The following is a 19772-nucleotide window of genomic DNA, read 5'->3' as shown; positions in this document are numbered from 1 at the left end:
TGATCTTGGGCATCCAGTCTAAGCTCCAACTGCTCAATCGACTCTTTTATCGGGTCCAAGCAATCCCGTTTCTGCTGCTCCGTTGACCTCTGGGTCGACAAACCAGAGGTCTTGTCCTCCGCCATGCTGTCTCCCGCTTCAGCCCAAGCCTTCTCTGTCTTTCTGTTTCTGCCTTTACGTGCACTTCTAGTCCTTCTCTCCATGCACCGATGTGGGAATTCAATACACAATTGCCTCTGTCGTCAGTTTTACAGTTCAAGTCCGGTAGAAAATCAGGGGAAAAGGTCCAAAAGTCCAACTCGAGCGAGAGCCACCAAATGTGCGACTTACTCCTTCAAAGCCACCACCAGAAGTCCCGTTGAATGGGCTTTTTGAGGAATTTTATAAGAGGTTGTATGAATTGGAGCCCTCAGCGGGGGGTGGGGGGGGGGGGGGGGGAGGGAATGCATTGATTTTTGGACGGGCTGGAATTCCCCAAGGTGGAGGAGGACCTGGTAGAGGGGCTGGGGGCACCCATTGGACTGGTGGAGATGATGGAGAGTATGGGGGTGATGCAGGCAGGGAAGGCCCCGGGCCCAGATGAGTTCCCGGTAGAATTTTACAAAATGTTTTCGGGGGATCTGGGGCCCTGCTGGTAAGCGCATACAATGAAATGAGGGAGAAGGGAGAGCTTCCCCCTACATTACTGCAGGCTTAGATATCCTTAATTTTGAAGAATGATAAGGACCCGGAACAGTGCTAAATGTGGATGCCAAGTTGTTGGCAAAGATCTTGGCCTCGCAGATTGAGGACTGAGGTTAGGTAAAGACCAACTGGGGTTTGCAAAGGGGAGGAATCTGTCGGCGAACGTTAGTCGCTTATTGAATGTGATAGTGATGCCTTCGGGGGGGACAAAATGTGGAGGTGGCGGTCGCAATGGACGCGGAGAAGGCCTTTGATCGGGTAGAATGGAAATATCTGTGGGAAGTACTAGGGCGGTTCGGGTTCGGGCAGGGATTGGGTCTGGTTGCTATATAGGGCTCCGATAGCGAGTGTAAGGACGAATTGGGTGAGTTTGGGGTATTTCAGAATACATCGTGGGACAAGGCAGGGATGTCCACTCTCCCTGTTGCTTTTTGCCTTGGCGATAGAGCCACTGGCAATGGAGCTTAGAGCACCAAGGTGTTGGAATGGGTGGGGGGGGGGGGGGGGGGGGGGGGAGAGCAAAGGGTCTCGCCATATGTGAATGATCTGCTGCTTTACATATCGGACCCACTGGGAGATTTTGGGGGATCATGAACATTTTAGAAGAATTCAGCCATTTTTCCGGATATAAGTTAAACATGGGTTTTCCGATCCAGGCAAGGGGGCAGGAGAGGAGGTTTGGCGAGCTGCTGTTTAAAGTGGTGGGGGCGAACCTTAGGTACTTGGGCATTCAGGTGGTGCAGGGATGGGAACAGTTACACAAATTGAATTTTGTGCGGTTGATGGAGGGAGGGGGAAGAGGGGGGGCTGCGGACTGGCCATTCCAAATATAATGAACTATTACTGTGCAGCGAATATAGCCATGGTTAGGAAGTGGGTAGTGGGGAGGGGTCGGTGTGGGAGCGATTGGAGGCAGCCTCTTGTAAGGGCACAATATTAGGGGCATTGTTGAAGGCGCCTCTGCCGTTCATGCCAGCCAGATACTCCATGAGCCCAGTGGTGGCAGCATCTGAGGTTGGAGGGTGCCTGGGTCTGGGAACTGATTTGTGGGAATCATGCATTTGCACCGAGGGGAAGTCGGATACAGGATTCCGGAGGTGGCGGTGAGCGGGGATCGAACGGTTTGGGGACCAGTTTGTGGGGGGCAGCTTTTTGAGTTTAGAGGAATTGGAAGAGGAGTATGAGCTGCCCAGCAGGAATCGGTTTTTGTACTTGCAGGTACGGGATTATGTTAGGAAGCAGCTGTCATCCTTTCCCGACCTGCCGCCCCCGAAGCTGGAGGACAAGGTTGTGCCGAAAACGGAAGTTGGTGAGGGTAGGGTGTCGGAGATCTATAAGGAGTTAATGGATTGGGAGGGAGCCACGATGGGAGAAGTTAAACGGAAGTGGGAGGAGGAGCTGGGGAGGGAAATGGAGGCTGGGTTGTGGGAGGAGGTTCTGAGGAGAGTGAATACATCCTCGGATGCATTATTGAATTCAAAGTAGTCCATAGGGCACATATGCCAGTGGCCAGAATGAGCAGTTCTATTATAAAGGATGTGATAAATGGACACTTAGATAATCATGATCTGATTGGGCATAGTCAGCATGGATTTACGAATGGGAAGTCATGTTTGACAAACTTGTTGGAGTTGTTTGAGGATGTTACGACCAAAATTGACAAAGGAGAGTCAATGGACATAGTGGATGGTATTCTTCTTCGGCGGAATCCTCCGCTTCGCCATCAGCGCACTCACGCCCGCGGATTTCCCGATGGCATCGGGGTGGCCACAATGAGAAATCCCATTGGCTGGCTGCTGGGATGGAGAATCCCGCTGCCGGCAGGGGCGCGTCATACCGGAAAACGAGTCTGGCGGGACGGAGAATCCCGCCCAGTGTATTGGGATTTTCAGAAGGCTTTTGATAAAGTCTCCCACAGGAGGTTAGTTAGCAAAATAAAAGCACAAGCATGAGCTAGGAGACAATATACTGGCATGTATTAAGGATTGGCCAACAGGTAGAAAACAGAGAGTAGGAATGAATGGATCATTCTCAAGTTGGCAGGTTGTAGATAGTGGGGTACTGCGAGGATCAGTACTTGGGTCCCAGCTGTTCACAATATATCAATGATTTGGATGTCGGAACCAAACGTAATATTTCTAAGTTCACAGATAATACAAAACTAGGCAGAATATGTGTTGTCAGGAAGATGTAAAGCAGCTACAGGAGGATTTGGTCAGACTTGGTGAGTGGGTAAGAATATGGCAGATGGAGCATAATGTGGAAAAATGTGAGGTAATCCACCTCTTTTCACCTCATTTCCTAAATGGTAAGAAATTTGAAAGTATAAATCTACAGAGACCTGGGTGTCCTTGTCCAAAAGTCACTAAAGGCTAACATGCAACTGCAGCAAGAAATCAGGAAGGCTAATGGGATGTTAGCCTTTATCACAAGAGGACTTGACTACAGGAGTAATTAAGTTTTGCTTCCCCTGTGTAGAAGCTTCGTTAGAACTCACCTGGAGTACTGTGTGCAGTTTTGATACCTCAGAAAGGATATTATTGCCATGGAGGAAGTACAAGAAAGGTTCACCAGAGTTGTTCCAGGGATGGCGGGACTGTCCTACGAAGAGAGATTGGGCAAACTGGGTCTGTATTTTCTAGAGTTTCGAAGAACGAGAGATGACCTCATTGAAACTTGCAAAATATTTAAAGGAATAGACGAGGTGGGTGCAGGTAAGATGTTTCCCTTTGGCTGGGAAGTCTAGAACAAGGGGGCACAATTTCCAAATAAGGGAGAAGCCACAGGCCCGAAATGTGGAGAAGTTTCTTTACACCGAGGATTGTGAATTGTTGGAATTCTGTACCCCAGAGGGCCGTAGAAGCTCAGTCATTGAGTATGTTTAAGACAGAGATTGACAGATTTCTGATTAACAATAACCTAAAGGGTTATGGAGATAGTTAGTGTGTGTCAGAGGCATTGAAGTGTCTGATTACTCATGATCAAATCGAATGGCAGTGGGTGCCAATCAAGTGAGCTGCTTTGTTCTGGGTGGTGTCAAGAAACACTCCAGCAGCCCAGTGATGATAGCCACCCTCCAGACGTGGAACCAACTACGGCAGCAATTCGGACTGACCGAAATGTCCGACAAAGCCCCCATCTGCAATAACTACAGGTTCACACCAGCATTCGCTGACACCACCTTCAAAGTGGAGACAGGACGAGGAGACATTGAGTCAGGAACCTATACACTGACAGTAGGGTCACAATACTGGAAGGACTGATGCAGAGATTCCAACTAGCTAAAGGCAATGAACTCAGATACTTGCAGCTTAATAACTTCCTACGGAAGGAGACCAGGACATACCCGCGACCACCACAACAGACACTATTAGAAGAGCTACTGGATGCAGACATCCTAGGCAGAGGGAACTGTAGTGACATGTACGAACATGACTGCTAGAGAGGGCCGACACTGAACTGAACACGACAAGGAGGAAATGGGAGGAAGACTTGGGGTTCGAAATAGGGTGGGGATTCTGGAGCGAAGCACTGCACAGGGTCAACTCTACCTCCACGTGCGCGAGGCTCAACCTAACGCAGCCAGAAGTGGTACAGAGAGTCCACTTGACCAGAACCTGAATGAGCAGGTTCTTCCCGGAGGTGAAGGATAGATGTGAACGGTGCCAAGGAGCCCGGGCCAACCACGCCACATGTTCTGGTCTTGCGCCAGACTTGCTGGGTACTGGACAGCCTTCTTCGAGGCAATGTCCAAAGTAGTGGGGATGAGGGTGGAGCCATGTCCGATAGTGGCGGTCTTCAGGGTATCAGACCAGCCATATCCCTTCATGGTGAGGAGGGCGGACACCCTTGCCTCCCTGATCGCCTGCCGTAGAATCCTGCTCGATTGGCGATTAGCAGCACCACCTAAAGCTACAGTCTGGCTGTCCGGCCTATCGTAATTTCTCCAAATGGAGAAACTCAAATTCACCACCCGTGAGTCGGAAGAGGGCTTCCACAAAATATGGGAGACATTCACCCGACTGTTCCGAGATCTGAGACCTGTTTGAGGCCAACACATAAATAAATAAATAGCCAGTAGCCAGGGAGAAATAGCTGGCAAGACAGAAAGAGGAAAGCGAGAGAGGACAGGGGAGGGGGCCAATGTGAGGTAGAAAAACCCAGCAAGAAAGAAAGAATTGAGGGCAGCAGTGAAGAAGGGGGGAAGGGAGGGAGGGGTGTCAGGGAGAGGGGAGCTGGGGGGGGGATTAGGGAGGATTGTATGCTGAGCCAGACGGCGACAGACTGTAAATAGAGATACCCAAGAAGAAACCTTTGGGTACTGTACAATAAATGAAAACGAACAGCAATGTACATAATTTTGAAAATGCCAATAAAAAGATTTTTTTAAAAATGTTTCTTGAGTGTTTTTGGAGCTACACTCATTAAGACAAGTGGAGAGTATTCCATCAACATTGCACATTTTAGGCTTTGGGAAGCCAGGAAGTAAGTTACTCTCCACAGAATTCCCAGCCTCTGACCTGCTGTTGCACCCACAGTATTTATATGGCTGGTCCTGTTCAGTTTCTGGTCAATGGTAACCCCATGGATGTTGATAATGGTAGCACAGTGGATAGCACTGTTGCTTCATAGCTCCAGGGTCCCAGGTTCGATTCCCGGCTTGGGTCACTGTCTGTGTGGAGTCTGGACGTTCTCCCTGTGTCTGTGCAGGTTTCCTCCGGGTGCTCCGGTTTCCTCCCACAAGTCCCGAAAGACGAGCTGTTAGGTGAATTGGATATTCTGAATTCTCCCTCTGTGTACCCGAACAGGTGCTGGAATGTGGCAACTAGGGGATTTTCACAGTATTTTCATTGCAGTGTTAATGTAAGCCTACTTGTAAAAATAAAGATTATTATTATTATGGATTCAGCAATGGTAATGCCATTGAATGTCAAGGGAAATGGTTGGATTCTCTCTTGTTGAAGATGGTCATTACTCTGGTGTGGTGAGAATGTTATTGCCACTTATCAACCCAAGCCTGAGTGTTGTCTAGGTCTTGCTGTATACGGGCAAAGGCTGCTTCAGTGTCTGAGGACTCGCGAATGGTGCTGAACATTTTGCAATCATCAGCAAACATCCTAACTTCTGATCTTATGTCAGAGAGAAGATGAAGCAGCTGAAGATGGTTGGACCTAGGACAGAGCCTGTAGGGGAGGTTGGAGATTTTTCAAAGGCGTACTTGGGTTTGTTGGACCATGTGTGCCTCAGATTGATTGGAAGACAGGATATTGAGGAGGCAAACTGTAAAAATAATTTTGAATTGTGTGTTGTTGGGTACATGTGAGACATTGTTTTCAGGGGTCGAATTTGCAACCAATGGAATGACAATCTGACAACTTCGACAATAGGTGGATAATGGTTCCACCAGATGTTACAGCTCAAGTGGTGATTGTGACAATGACCTTGGAGATTCTACTGTGCAGTAACACACATGAACACATCACTTAATCTGAAATTTCTCTTGGGACTATTTTTTGGGAAGCATTAACCATATTAAATTAAATGGAAAGGAATGTTGGTGTGGCTTATTAAGTTGTTCACAGTCTTTATCAGATATTAGTATCTGGCATTGAAATGAACAAACAGTCGTAACCGACCAGTGGATTGAATTAGATATTAGACACTGCACATGCAAGCTATATCATGGAGATATTAGCAAGCCTGACATTATTTGTATATTACAGGAAGTGACTGTGACAAAACAACTTGCATTTATATTGCACCATGCAAAAAACGGCTATGAAATAAAATGTGACACCACATAAAGATATATTAAGACAGGCTTGGTCAAAGAGGTAGGTTTTAAGGAGCAATTCAAAGGAGGAGACTGATGTAGAGATTATGAAGAGATTTAGGGATATAAGTTAAGAGCTTAGGGTGTAGGTAGCTGACTCCCAGTGATTGGGTGATGAAAATCAGGGATGCAGAAGAGGTCAGAATTGGAGGAACACTGAGGAAGGCTATCGAACTCCAGGACATTACAGAATTAGAAATACCAGTACAAAGAGTTTTAATATGTTATTAATGGATCTCTGGCATTTTGCATTGAAGCAGTAGATGGAAGAACTTCCTACTGATTGGAGATTCTGAGATTACAGAAACTGAATACCAAAACTTTAATACCACTAAATTTGTCCTTTCCTTGTTTCATACTGTACAATCTGTATGGCAGAAATCATCTCAAAAGAAAAACCTGTCAAACACCGCAGCAGAAACTTAATCGCAGAGATTGCAGCAAGAAATGTGCACATCAGAGAGCACCATCAATCATCTCACTCTCATAAGAAGTATGCTGCCGCAATACATGATAGAAAAGCTTTCACACTGCTAGCCTGTATAGAAACTTTGATAGCAAATTACGATCAATGGAGATTTTAAAGCAAATTAATAATAATACTCGCTTATTGTCACAAGTCGGCTTCAATGAAGTTACTGGGAAAGCCCCTAGTCGCCACATTCCGGCGCCTGTTCGGGGAGGCCAGTATGGGAATTGAACCCACGCTGCTGCCTTGTTCTGCATTACAAGCCAGCTATTTAGCCCAGTGTGCTAAACTAGCCCCTGAATAGATTCACAGATAGTATATCAGTTAACAAATGATTTATTGCAAGAGTTTTCAAAATGAAAACTAATGCAATGAAATAAAAACAGAAAATTCTGGAAATGAATAGCAAATCAGTCAGTATCTGTGGAGGAAACATATTCACATCTTGGGTGGAGATCCTCTTTTAGGATCTTACACCAAAGGAAGGTCTTCACCCAAAGGGCGCGATCTACCGGCTGCGTTGCACCTGAACGGGTGTGCGACGTGGCTAGTGGATGTCAGGAAAAACAAATTACTGCGGATGCTGGAATCTGAAACCAAAGAGAAAACGCTGGAAAATCTCAGCTGGTCTGGCAGCATCTGAAGGGAGAGAAAAGAGCTAACGTTTCGAGTCCAGATGACCCTTTGTCAAAGCTAAAAGACAGAGAAAGTGGGAGATATTTATACTGTGGAGTGAGAATGAAAGAGGAGTCATAGCCACAGAAACCCAGGGAAATGGGGTGCTCATAGCCACAGAAACCACGGGGAAAGAGTGTTAAATGGCACTCTTATGAAACGTTAGCGCTTTTCTCTCCCTACAGATGCTGCCAGACCTGCTGAGATTTTCCAACATTTTCTCTTTGGTTTCAGATGCCAGGAGACCTTCCCGACAGCCATTGTGCCTTGCAAGATCGAATCAGATCTCGTAGGGTGTCGCAATATGGGTCCCCCCCACAATGGGCGGGACCCAGTCTCGCATGGCTAAGAGGGTTTCACAATCCACTTAAACTGTGCTCCCGGCTTCTTACGGCCTCCCCAGGGAGACCCCAGCTGGGCGCCGATTAGTACTGGTCCACGCAATCATGGACCAAGCAGAACGGTATCTGGTAGCCTTCCAGGCCATGGGAGGTGTCTGGCTCTCCCCCTGGAACCTGGGCACTGCCAGGGTGTCACTGCCAAGGGACAGAGCCTGAGGGGGCCCATGCCCATGAAAGGAGGGGTGAGGAGGCTATGAAGAGTGGAGGGTGTGTTGAAGGGTGGGTATGAAGGGGCCTCAGGAAAATTGGTGGGGGGGGTGAAGGGGATTCTGGAAGGGAGGGGGAGGGCCTGAAAGTTGGGATGGGAAAGCCGAAAAGGGGGGGCCCTCAACATCCCATAGTGGGATAATGCCCATGTGTGGGGGGGGGGGGGGGTGACATTGCCCATGGGGGGTATGGGGGACCCTCAAGCTCAGTTAGAGCGGTACCGGGGCACCCTTTCAAAATGGTGGCCCGATATCTGAGGAGCCAGTCTGGCCAGCGAGTTTAGCTCCCCAATGCTGAAAGAAATTCTGTGTGGGTCAGTCCAGGCCCGAAAAAATGACTAAGTGTGGTTAGATAGCCTTGGGGAGAAACTCCCAGCCAAACCAGCCTGAAATGGCACTTAGAAACTTTTCCGGTAGATTGTGCCCAAAATGATATTTTGACTGCTTTCTATGATTATGCTGACTAACCTAATTTGTGCTGTCAGCATTCGTTGATTTTGTTTCAGATTTTCAGATCCTGTAATGTTTTGCTGTTTACTTAGCTAAGGATTGTTTAATGAGTACACTACGGTTCACAAGTTCACCAGAGGCTGGTCCGGCTGGAGTTGTTTTCCTTCGAGCACAGAAGGCTGAGGAGGGACCTGATTGAGGTGTACAAAGTTATGAGGGACGTAGATCGGGTAGATAGGAAGAAACTTTTCCCCTTTGTAGAGGGGTCAATAACCAGTGGCATAGATTTAAGGTAAACGGCAGGAGATTTAAGGAAAATAATTTTTACCCAGAGCGTGTTGGGAATCTGGAAATCACTGCCTGAAAGGGTGGTAGTGGCGGGAACTCTCACAACATTTAGATGAGCACTTGAAATGCATACAAGGCTACGGACCAAGTGCTGAAAAATGGGATTAGAATAGATAGGTGTTTGGTGGTCAGAGCAGACACGATGGGCCAAAGGGCATCTTGCTGTGCTGTAAAACTCTTTGGCTCTATGTTTATTGATGCCATTAGGTCCTAGTGCTCGGCTTCAAAATCTTAAAAGTTTGTATCTGAAACCTCAATCATTCCATTATTAACAGTTCCACTTTAATTAGTAGCTAATCACCCAGCACTAATTAATGTATTTTTAGATTTTGGAGTGCAGGGGTTTAACAAGAACCATTAATTTATGGATTTAAACATTGGAGCTACCATTACTTTATGAATTTGTAAACTGGAACAGATGTAGATTTATTTATTCAAACACTAGGACAGGCAGTTAGTTATTTAAGAAGAGCCCCTGGGCAGACCGAAAATGTCAATTTTAGAATGTAAACATTGGGATAATGTGGGCCATTACAATATATTTATTTCAATGTTGCAGGGCCAAAGGACAAGACCAGGAAGTGGTTTAGGATGATTCATTGAATATTTAACACCACAGCAATCACCCTTTATGGGGGTTGTGGCCATGCTGGGCACTTAACTTTCACCATCAACGCACTAGTTTTAAGCCAAAAATAAAACAGGATAAATTATAAGCAAGCAGGAAGATCAATAACATATAAATTTGAATTTTTGGCAGAAGTAAACACAGGATTGCAGTGAAAACAGGACTGGAATCACTGCTCAGGGAGATGTGTTACAGTAACATTGTCACTGTTCTAACTGGCAGATTAAATCTCAATAATATGAAATGGGTGTGCCAATTAATCGGCTTGAACACGTTACCAATGTATCCCATCACCTTGCTAAATAATGGCCCAGATTTTCTGAAGTAATAACCATTCACCATCATTACTCCTCGAAAAATGATATCACATCTGGAGCCCACACATGCGCAGAATAATGTGGAAATTCACAAGCTGTAAGAGACTACGCTCCTCTCTGCATTGATGAGGCACCTACCCTCTCCACAAGACTGCAACCATAAAAATAAATGAGATTAATTAGAACTTTATGCTGTTAATCTCGTAGAAACACTTCAAAAGGTTACACTTTATGGAGTGAGGTGCTAAGGGGTTTTACATGATGTTCCAATTTGCTAACCACCCTCAGTGACCTGAAAAGCTAATAGAATATACATTTTTTAAAAAACATCATCTTAATGTTGGTTTCTATGTTAATCCTGTCATAATCTGAAAATTTGAATTACAAGTGAAAGGTGGTGTTTTTAACTTCCTGGTTTGCCGTGTGTATTTCAATTTGATAGGTTGTATATTTGCTTGCTGACGACATCACTGCTGCTGCAGCTGAGACTTGGCGCCAGATTAAAACTGCCATCAGGAAAGAGCATAGCCAGACCACAGAGATCACTAGATCTGTGTGGGCAGCTTTCAAGGTCAGCGGCATACCCTTATTTTGCTGCTGACTGCAAAATCCAGGCCTAAGTATTTCAGCTGTTTTAACAAGCCAAAATGTAGGTGAACTGAGGAACTAGTAAATCGATTGCATAGCTGGTATTAATGTTCCCTATTCAAGGCAACAGCAAGACCTTTTCGTATAACTTTAGGGATTATCAATATCAAAAATAAACTAAATTGTGAGAATCAGAAATAGGTTTGACAAGATTTTAACATATATAAAATATATTGATCTATTTTATTGAATGCTAAGACTCAGTTACTGGTATTTATTTTAACAGAATTGTATGTTTTGTGCAATTAAATGTGAATTTATAGGTGAAGCTCTATTAATATAAGACCTATTGTTTTTATATTGAGAAACATTCAGACCTTGGAAAAACTTTGAGACCTTGCACACTGTACAGTAGCATATGTACAAGTATTTTAATGGAAAATAGTTTGCCTGACAATTGAATTGTTGGCCATGTAAAGATGGGACAAGCACAGGCTTTAGATAAAAATCCTTTGTTTACTCATACTGTTGGCTAATGACAGGAGCACAAATGCTTGAGGGACTCCTCATTCTATTCAGGTTAAGTGTTCGCAATCACGCTGAAGTTATTTGGGTTTGTATATAAAGTACTTAAACTGTGTGAAGTGACTAGTGGGTTAGATTGCCTGAAATAATGTTTTTAGCTTGATTACCAGAGATATATTCTCCTTATGTTTTAAAGATTTAAGGGAAGAAAGCTCTTAAGTGGAAAGGGATGGACACAGTATTTAAAGTTCTCTTTTGTTCAATTATAGTCCAGAGAAGAACCCATAGTGCTTGCTGCAGTTTATAGTATATATAATCCAATTGTTAACCGCAAATTGGAGAAAGGAAATGAGGGAGAATGTCTAAGAATAAGGAAGACTAGAGAATGAATGAACAAATGCCTTAAAGGTCAGGACCCACATACAGTACAGCATAAATAGAACTGATTTCATGTAACAGTTAAAAATTAACACATTAAATGTTTTTCATCTATGAAAAACTGATAATGTGATAGGGTCCTATTTCAAAGGGGCAACGTCCACGATAGTCTTCAAAAACAGGAAGAAAACAATTGTTAAACCATTTATTCCTCCTTCTAAATACTACTTAAAACCTGCATCTTTGACCAAGCTTGATGATCATGTGCCTTAATACCTTATGTGATTTAGCGCCAAAATGTGTTTGACTACACTTACGTGAAGTGCCCTGTGGCATTTTTCTCCTTAAAGGTGCCAAATTAATGTAAGTTCTGTTTATACTTTGCCATATACATAGGAAGCAAAGGTAATGGGTAAAAGAAGTTTCTTGAAACTGATTAAATAATTGGTGTCCTGGCATGCTGTTTCACAGTCCTGTTTCAGTTGTTCGCACTGTTGCCTCACAGAGCCAACAGTGCGAACTGATATCGGAGGATGGCGGGACTGGAAGAGATTGGGAGGGCTCTTTTACACCCCTACCAGTTTCCATTATTCTCCTGAAAACTGTCCTCAAATCACCACCTGATCCTTTGGAATTCCAGGGAAAACAACCCTGGTTTGTGTTATTTCACCACCATTTAACCCTTTCCGTCTGGTAACATTCTGGTAAACCTACACTGCAGATAGACATTCTCGCTCCCCCCATTCTGTGATTCTCTGCAATCTCATGATCTGTATCTTACACTACCACCCCTGCCTCCCTCAATGAGTTTGGAGACTTGGGAGTATCATTCAAATGTTAGGAAAATATTTCCTTCTCTTGCAGCATTTCAAGTGAAACAGATTCTTCAGAGACACAATTCAGTTCAAAGCTTCCTCAATCGCCAAACCCTGACCCTCCCATTCAAACAACCGTAAGTCTGTCTGGAGGTAGCCCACAATTCCACTATGTGGGAATGTTAGCTTTTGTCACGCTACCCAATACAATTGTTAACTTTTTCAGGATGAGATCAGTTTCAGCTGACAGATCCTGGGGACCAAAATTAATCTTTAAGATGCAGAAATGAAATTAAACCCCAGACCTCGTTTTTCCTGCGCCCATTTGAACTTGGTCCCATTTCTATTTTCTCTCCTTAGCCTTTGGTTCAAAATGCACATTCAAATGTGGGCGGCACACTAGCACAGTGGTTAGCACTGTTGCTTTGCAGCGCCATGGTCCCAGACTCCGCACAGACAGTGACCCAAGCTGGTTCGATTCCCAGCTTGGTTCACTGTCTGTGCGGAGTCTGCACGTTCGCCGTGCCTGCGTGAGTTTCCTCCGGGTGCTCCAGTTTCCTCCCACAGGACGTGCTATGAGGTGAATTTGACATTCTGAATTCTCCCTCCGTGTACCCGAACAGGCGCCAGAATGTGGCGACTAGGGGCTTTTCACAGTAACTTCATTGCAGTGTTAATGTCAGCCTACTTGTGACAATAAAGATTATTATGCATCAATGCCTGTCTCAGCATTGCTCACAGAATAAAAGGGCAGTGGCAATGCGGATATAAAATTGGCTGAATAATTGGAAGCAGAGAGTAATAGTCAATGGATATTTTTCTGGCTGGAGGAAGGTTTGAGGTGGTGTTCCCTAGGAGTTGGTATTTGGACCCTTGCTTTTCCTGATATATATTCTTGATCTCGATCCTGTTGTGCAGGGGACAATTTCAAAGTTTGGGGGCACACACGGCAGATGAAGCTCAATGCAGAGAAGTGTGAGGTGATCCATTTTGGTAGGAAGGATATGGAGGAACAATATAAAATAAGGGTTAAAATTGTTAAAGGTGAAGGTGGAAGGGCTGATGGAGAGAACAGTTAAGAAAGAATATTGTATTCTGGGCTTTATTGATAGGGGCAGGGAGTATGAGAGCAACAATGTTATGTGGAATTATACAAGACTGCACAGGGTTAGATAGAGAATAAAGCTTCAACTGCACTGTTCTCATAAAACACTCCCAGGGTGGGGACAGCATGGGATTAGATACTGAGTAAAGCTCCATCTACATGCTCCCCATAAACTTTACCCAGGCAGCTACATAGGCCGGTTCCGCCACACGTTACAATCATGGCTGATCATTCATTTCAATGCCTTTGCCTCCACACTATCCCCATAGCCCAGGATTCTATGAATGTTTCTATAAAATTTGATACACCGCAAGCTGTAATATTTTGAAACATTAGGATTTGTGACAAACCTGAGAAGATTAAGGGAAAGACTCAATTGAGATCAAAATTACAAGGGGTTCTCATAGAAAATAAACATGTCAGGTAGTTTCCACTGATTAGAATGAGGGAGACATTCCAAAACTAAGTTATTGTTCCATTTGTTTTGTAATGCTCACCACCCTTCAAGCTGCAATTTCCTTAAACGGTTAAGTCTCCTTAAATAATTTTTCTCAAACAATTTGCATTTATAAAGTGCCTTTCACCTAGTAAAATTTACCAAGACATTATATTTTATATTGATCCACATAAGGAGTTATTAGAACACCTAACCAGAAGCTTACTCAGGAGTTAAATTTAAGGGCAAAATATTTGTTGAAAAGTACAGCACAGGAACAGGCCTTTCGGCCCTCCAAGCCTGCACCGACCATGCTGCCCATCTAACCCAAAACCTTTTAGACTTCCAGGGTCCATATCCCTCTAATCCCATCCTATTCATGTATTTGTCAAGACGCCCCTTAAACGTCACTATTGTACCTACTTCCATCACCTCCTCCAGCAGCAGGTTCCAGGCACCCATTACCCTCTGTGTAAAAAACTTACTTCGCACATCTCCTCTAAACTTTGCCCCACGCACCTTAAACCTATGCCCCCTAGTAATTGACTCTTCCACCCGAGGAAAAAGCTTCTGACTATCCACTCTCTCCATGCCCCTTATAATTTTGTAGACTTCTATCAGATCGTTCCAGTGAGAATAAACCGAGTTTATCCAACCTCTCCTCATAGCTAATGCCCTCCATACCATGCAACATCCTGGTAAACCTTCACATCCTTCTGGTAGTGTGGTGACCAGAATTGAGCACTATATTCCAAGTGTGACCTAACTAAGATTCGATACAGCTGCATCATGACTTGCAAATTTTTACTCAATGCCCTGCCCAGGAAGGCAAGCATGCCATATGCCTTCTTGACTACCTTCTCCACCTGCGTAGCCACTTTCAGTGATCTGTGGACCTGTACACCCAAATCCCTCTGCCGGTCAGTACTCTTAAGGGTTCTCCCATTTACTGTATATTTCCCACTTGTATTAGACCTTCCAAAATACAATACCTCACATTTGTCCAGATTAAACTCCATCTGCCATCTTTCCGCCCAAGTCTCCAACCGATTGATATCCTTCTGTATCCTCTGACCATCCTCATCGCTATCTGCAACCTTTGTGTCGTCTGCAAACCTAATCAGACCAGTAACATTTTCCTCCAAATCATTTATATATACTACAAACAGCAAAGGTCCCAGCACTGATCCCTGCGGACCACTCGCCCTCCATTCAGAAAAGCACCCTTCCATTGCTACCTGTCTTCTATGACCGAGCCAGTTCTGTATCCATCTTGCCAGCTCATCTCAGATCATGTGACTTCACCTTCTGTACCCATCTGTCGTGAGGGACCTTGTCAAAGACCTTACTGAAGTCTATGTAAACAACATCTATTGCCCTGCCTTCATCAACATCTTTGTTACTTCCTTGAAAAACTCGATTAAGTTAGACGCGACCTCCCCTTCACAAACCATGCTGCTCTCGCCAATATGTCCACTTGCTTCCAAATGGGACTAAATCCGGTCTCGAAGAATCCTCTCCACTAATTTCCTTACCACTGTCGTAAGGCTCACCGGCCTGTAATTTCCTGGATTATCCTTGCTACCCTTCTTAAACAAAGGAACATTAGCTATTCTCCAGTTCTCTGGAACCTCACCTGTAGCCAGTGAGGATTCAAAGACCATAAGACATAGGAGCAGAACTAGGCCACTCGGCCCATCAAGATTTCTGCCAAGCCCCAGCAATTTTCTCCCTTGGTATTCTGCGATAGATCCCATCAGACCCTGGGGACTTATCTACCTTAATGTTTTTCAAGATGCCCAACACCTCCTTTTTGATCTCAATGTGATCTAGACTATCTACACACCCTTCCCCAGACTCATCATCCACCAAGTCTTTCTCTTACTGATGCAAAGTACTCATTTAGTACTTCACCCATTTCCCCTGACTCCACGCAGATTCACCCCGTCCTTGAACGGACCAAACCTTTCCCTGGCTACCCTCTTGCTCTTTATACATGTATAAAATGCCTTAATCCTGTTTGCCAACAACTTTGTGACACCTGAAGCCCTCCTGACTCCTTGCTTAAATTCCTTCCTACTTTCCTGATATTCCTCATGGCTTTGTCTGTTTCCAGCCTTCTAACCCTTACACATGCTTGCATTTTCTTTTGGACTAGGCTCACAATACCCCTCGTTCTTGTCATACGTAACCTTCTTCCTCACAGGAACATGCCGGTCCTGAAGTCCTATCAACTGACATTTGAAAGCCTCCCACATGCCAGATGTTGATTTACCCTCAAATGTTCGCCCCTAATCTAAATTCTTCAGTTCCTACCTAATATTGTAATAATTAGCCTTCTACCGAGGACTACTTATCTTTATCTAACAGTACCTTAAAATGTACTGAATTATGGCCAGTTCCCAAAATGCTCCCCTACTGAAACTTTGACCACTGGGCCAGGCTCATTCCCCAATACCAGGTCCAGTACAGCCCCTTCCCTAGTTGGACGATCTATATATTGTTTCAAGAAGCCTTCCTGGATGCTCCTTACAAACTCTGCCCCACCCTCGCCCCTGTCACTAAGTGAGTTCCAGTCAATATAGGGGAAATTTAAAATCACCCACAACAATCCTGTTGCTTTTATACCTTTCCAAAATCTGCCTACATATCTGCACCTCTATCTCCTGCTGGGAGGCAAGTAATAAACCCCCAATATTCTGACGGCACCCTTCCTATTCCTGAGCTCTACTGCCTCGCTGCATGCTTCCTCCGAGGTGTCCTCCCACAGTACAGTTGTCATATTCTCCTGAACCAGTAGTGCAACTCCCCTACCCCTTTTACATTCCCCTATACCCTGCCTGAAACATCTAAATCCTGGAATGTTTAGCTGCCAATCCTGTCCCCCCACTCAACAAAGTCTCTGTAATGGCAACAAAATCACAGTTCAAAGTACTAATCCAAGCTCTTAAGTTCATCTGCCTTACCTGTTATACTTCTCACATTGAAACAATGCACTTCAGACCACCAATCCCGCTGTGTTCAGCAACATCTTCCTACCTGCTCTTCCTGAGTATTATTGGTCCTATTCTCTAGTTCCCCTCAGTTATTTCACCTTCTAACCTATTGCTCCAGTTCCCACCCCCCTACCATACTAGTGGCACCCTAGGAGGAATGTCCTAAAAGAGAGGGAGGTAAAGATTTAAGGAGGGAATTCTAGAATGTAGCGACAGGCAGCTGAAGGCATGACAGCTAATGGTGAAATTATGAAAATGGACTAGAATTGAAGAAATCATGCATGGCATAGGACTGGAATTACAAAAATGGAGAGGGAGCAAGGCAGCAGGGATTTGAAGAGGATGAGAATTTTAAATCGAGTCTCTACCAGCAGTGGGCACAGGATTGATGGGAGACAGCCAGAAGAGCACTAACATTCAAGTTGAGAGGGATCAAAGATAGCAATAGTCTTTGCAATGGAAGGTACATGGGTTGGAAGCTCAGCTTTAAATTGTATGCATTGGTTGTGACAGTTCAACTTCAGATGGTTGATTAGGAAGTGTGAAGATGAGCTTCAATTTTCCCAAAGCTTGACTGATTTTGACTCAATTTGGTCATTCAAATTGGATGTCAATCAGCTTGATGAAGCAGAATGAACAATGAAGCAAGTTGGTGGTGAGGTAGAGCTGGTGTAGTGTAAATATGGAAACCTGACCCATCTCAAAGCACTGGAGTACGAAATTTATATATAATTTGGGCAATATGGCAGCCATTGTGTATAGCCTGATCCCACAAATACTAGATCCAATCTGGTATTTTTTTGACATTTAGTTCAGGTTAGAGACCTCCACTCTTCCAACAATGTGGAGTTTATTAACCAAGCCAGTCTGCCAGACCAGGTGAATAGGACTAGTTTAATATCACATCACATCTGAAGTGCTGTGATATTAATCAATGCTTCCTTCACTATTGCACAATTCCATTTTAGCCACTGGCTGTATGTGCGTGAGAATATGAGAGGTTATGTGCGTGAGAGTACGAGAGGTTGTGGATGATCATCTTTGTGTTGCAGTAATCAGAACCTGCCTGTTTTACATATGTTGGAAATTATCAGATGTAGATACTGTGGCAGCAAATAAGGCTCACTTGCAGAATTGGACACCATTAGTCATTGCTGTTTAATAACCTGGTGCTACAAAGAACTATGTTCTGATCTCCCCTTTTCTATAGCATGCTACGTGAAGGTGAATCATCAGCAAACCAATGCTAAGAGGCACATTAGGTATGTGGTCAGATGCAGGCTTAATGCTCGTAGACAATTAGGAAAAAGGCTAGCTGGAACTCCTCGTGCTTGGAGTTGCTTAGTGTTTAAATACTGGCAGCTAGCAGGAATTGGGACGACCAGTCCTGATGGATAATTACATGGAGTGCACTCAATATTAAATGGAAAGTGGGGCACACTGGAGCTCAGGTGGGGAATGTAGCAACACAAGTGTTGCTGGTTAGGCAAGCAGACAATCCCTCCCTAGATTCAAATTGCAGGTTAGATCTTGATAGCATAATTGAACTCTTATTTGCATATTACATACTTCCCATTGAAAGATGGGAACACAGTAGGAGGCAAACATTAGGGGCAAGTGACTTCCATTGACTGCCTCTGGCAGAGTTTCAACAGGGAAATGGTAGCTGCTAGAGGTATTTTGGACCAGAGAATTACCCCAGTCCAAGAGTCATCAACACTTCCTGCTTGGAGGTCTGGAATGTTTCTCATGAAGCAGTTATAATCTCTGGCATGTGAAACTGAAGCTAGGAACTGGAATGCAATACTGTTGCATCTGAGGAAAATTGCAAACCAAGTGATAAAAGTGACAAAAAAAAACGAAGGTAACTTTTATCAAGGCAAACTATAAATGGCAGGGTACAAGTATATTGGGCAGCACCAGTGACTTCACAGCACCAGGGACCAAGGTTCAACCCCTGGCATGGGTCACTATCTGTGCAGAGTCTGCACTTGTGGGTTTCCCCCCCACAAGATATGCTTGTTAGGTGAATTGGACATTCTCCGTGTACCCGAACAGGCACCATAGTGTGATGACTTGGGGATTTTCACAGTAACTTCATTGCAGTGTTATGTAAGCCTACTTGAGAAAGATGTACCTCAAAATCAGAATACTACAGTGCAGAAGAGGCCCTTCAGCCCAGAGTCTGCACCAACACATGAAAGGCTCTGCCCACCTAATCCTATTTGCCAGCACTTGGCCCATAGCTTTGAATGTTATGGCATGCCAAATACCAAGGTACTTTTTAAAGGATGAGGCATCCCACCTCGACCACCCTCCCAGGCAGTGCATTCCAGACTGTCACCACTCTGGGTAAGGTTTTCCTCAAATCCCCCTAAACCTCCCACCCTTCACTTTGAACTCGTCCCCTCATAACTGACCCTTCAGACTTCCGGCTGCGGCGATGCGGAGCTAAGCCGCACGTTTCGGCAGCTCCCGCGACAACGGACTTTCGGGCTCTCTAGAGGAGCCCCAACAGAACTTTTTTTCGATTTAATCCCGTGTGGAAGGTGCAGTGAGGTCCCCCTCACAGTATATGGCAGAGATCAGCGGTGGAATGACAAGGAAAGAGACCCTGGAGCAGAGACCAAAATGAGGGGAAAAAAGGCAAGATGGCGGAGAGCGAGCAGCATGGGTGCCAGACCAGCAGGAGTTACTTAAGCGATGTGTGGAGGAGCTGAAAAAGGAGGTGCTGGCACCAATGCTGTTGGCGATCGAGGGGCTGAAGGAGACCCAAGCGGTGGAGCTTTGTGAGGTGAATGATAAAGTGAATACCAACGAGGACAAGATCCTGGGCCTGGCGATAAAAATGGAGGCACACGAGGCAGTGCACAGGAGGTGGGCCGAGAGAATTGAGGTCCTGGAGAACAGGTCAAGGA

The 19772-nt window shown here is 44.8% G+C and overlaps 1 long non-coding RNA gene across 1 annotated transcript in view; it reads left to right on the top strand.

The window, feature by feature from the left end:
* The window catches only part of LOC140399059 (uncharacterized), a 231556-nt gene that overhangs the window by 70815 nt on the left and 140969 nt on the right, over nt 1-19772 (top strand). The window lies entirely within an intron of this gene.

Source organism: Scyliorhinus torazame, chromosome 22 (genome assembly GCF_047496885.1).
Source record: "Scyliorhinus torazame isolate Kashiwa2021f chromosome 22, sScyTor2.1, whole genome shotgun sequence".
NCBI lineage: Eukaryota > Metazoa > Chordata > Chondrichthyes > Carcharhiniformes > Scyliorhinidae > Scyliorhinus > Scyliorhinus torazame.
Note: the sequence above shows the minus strand (reverse complement) of the source record. Positions and strands in the feature narration are given on the sequence as shown.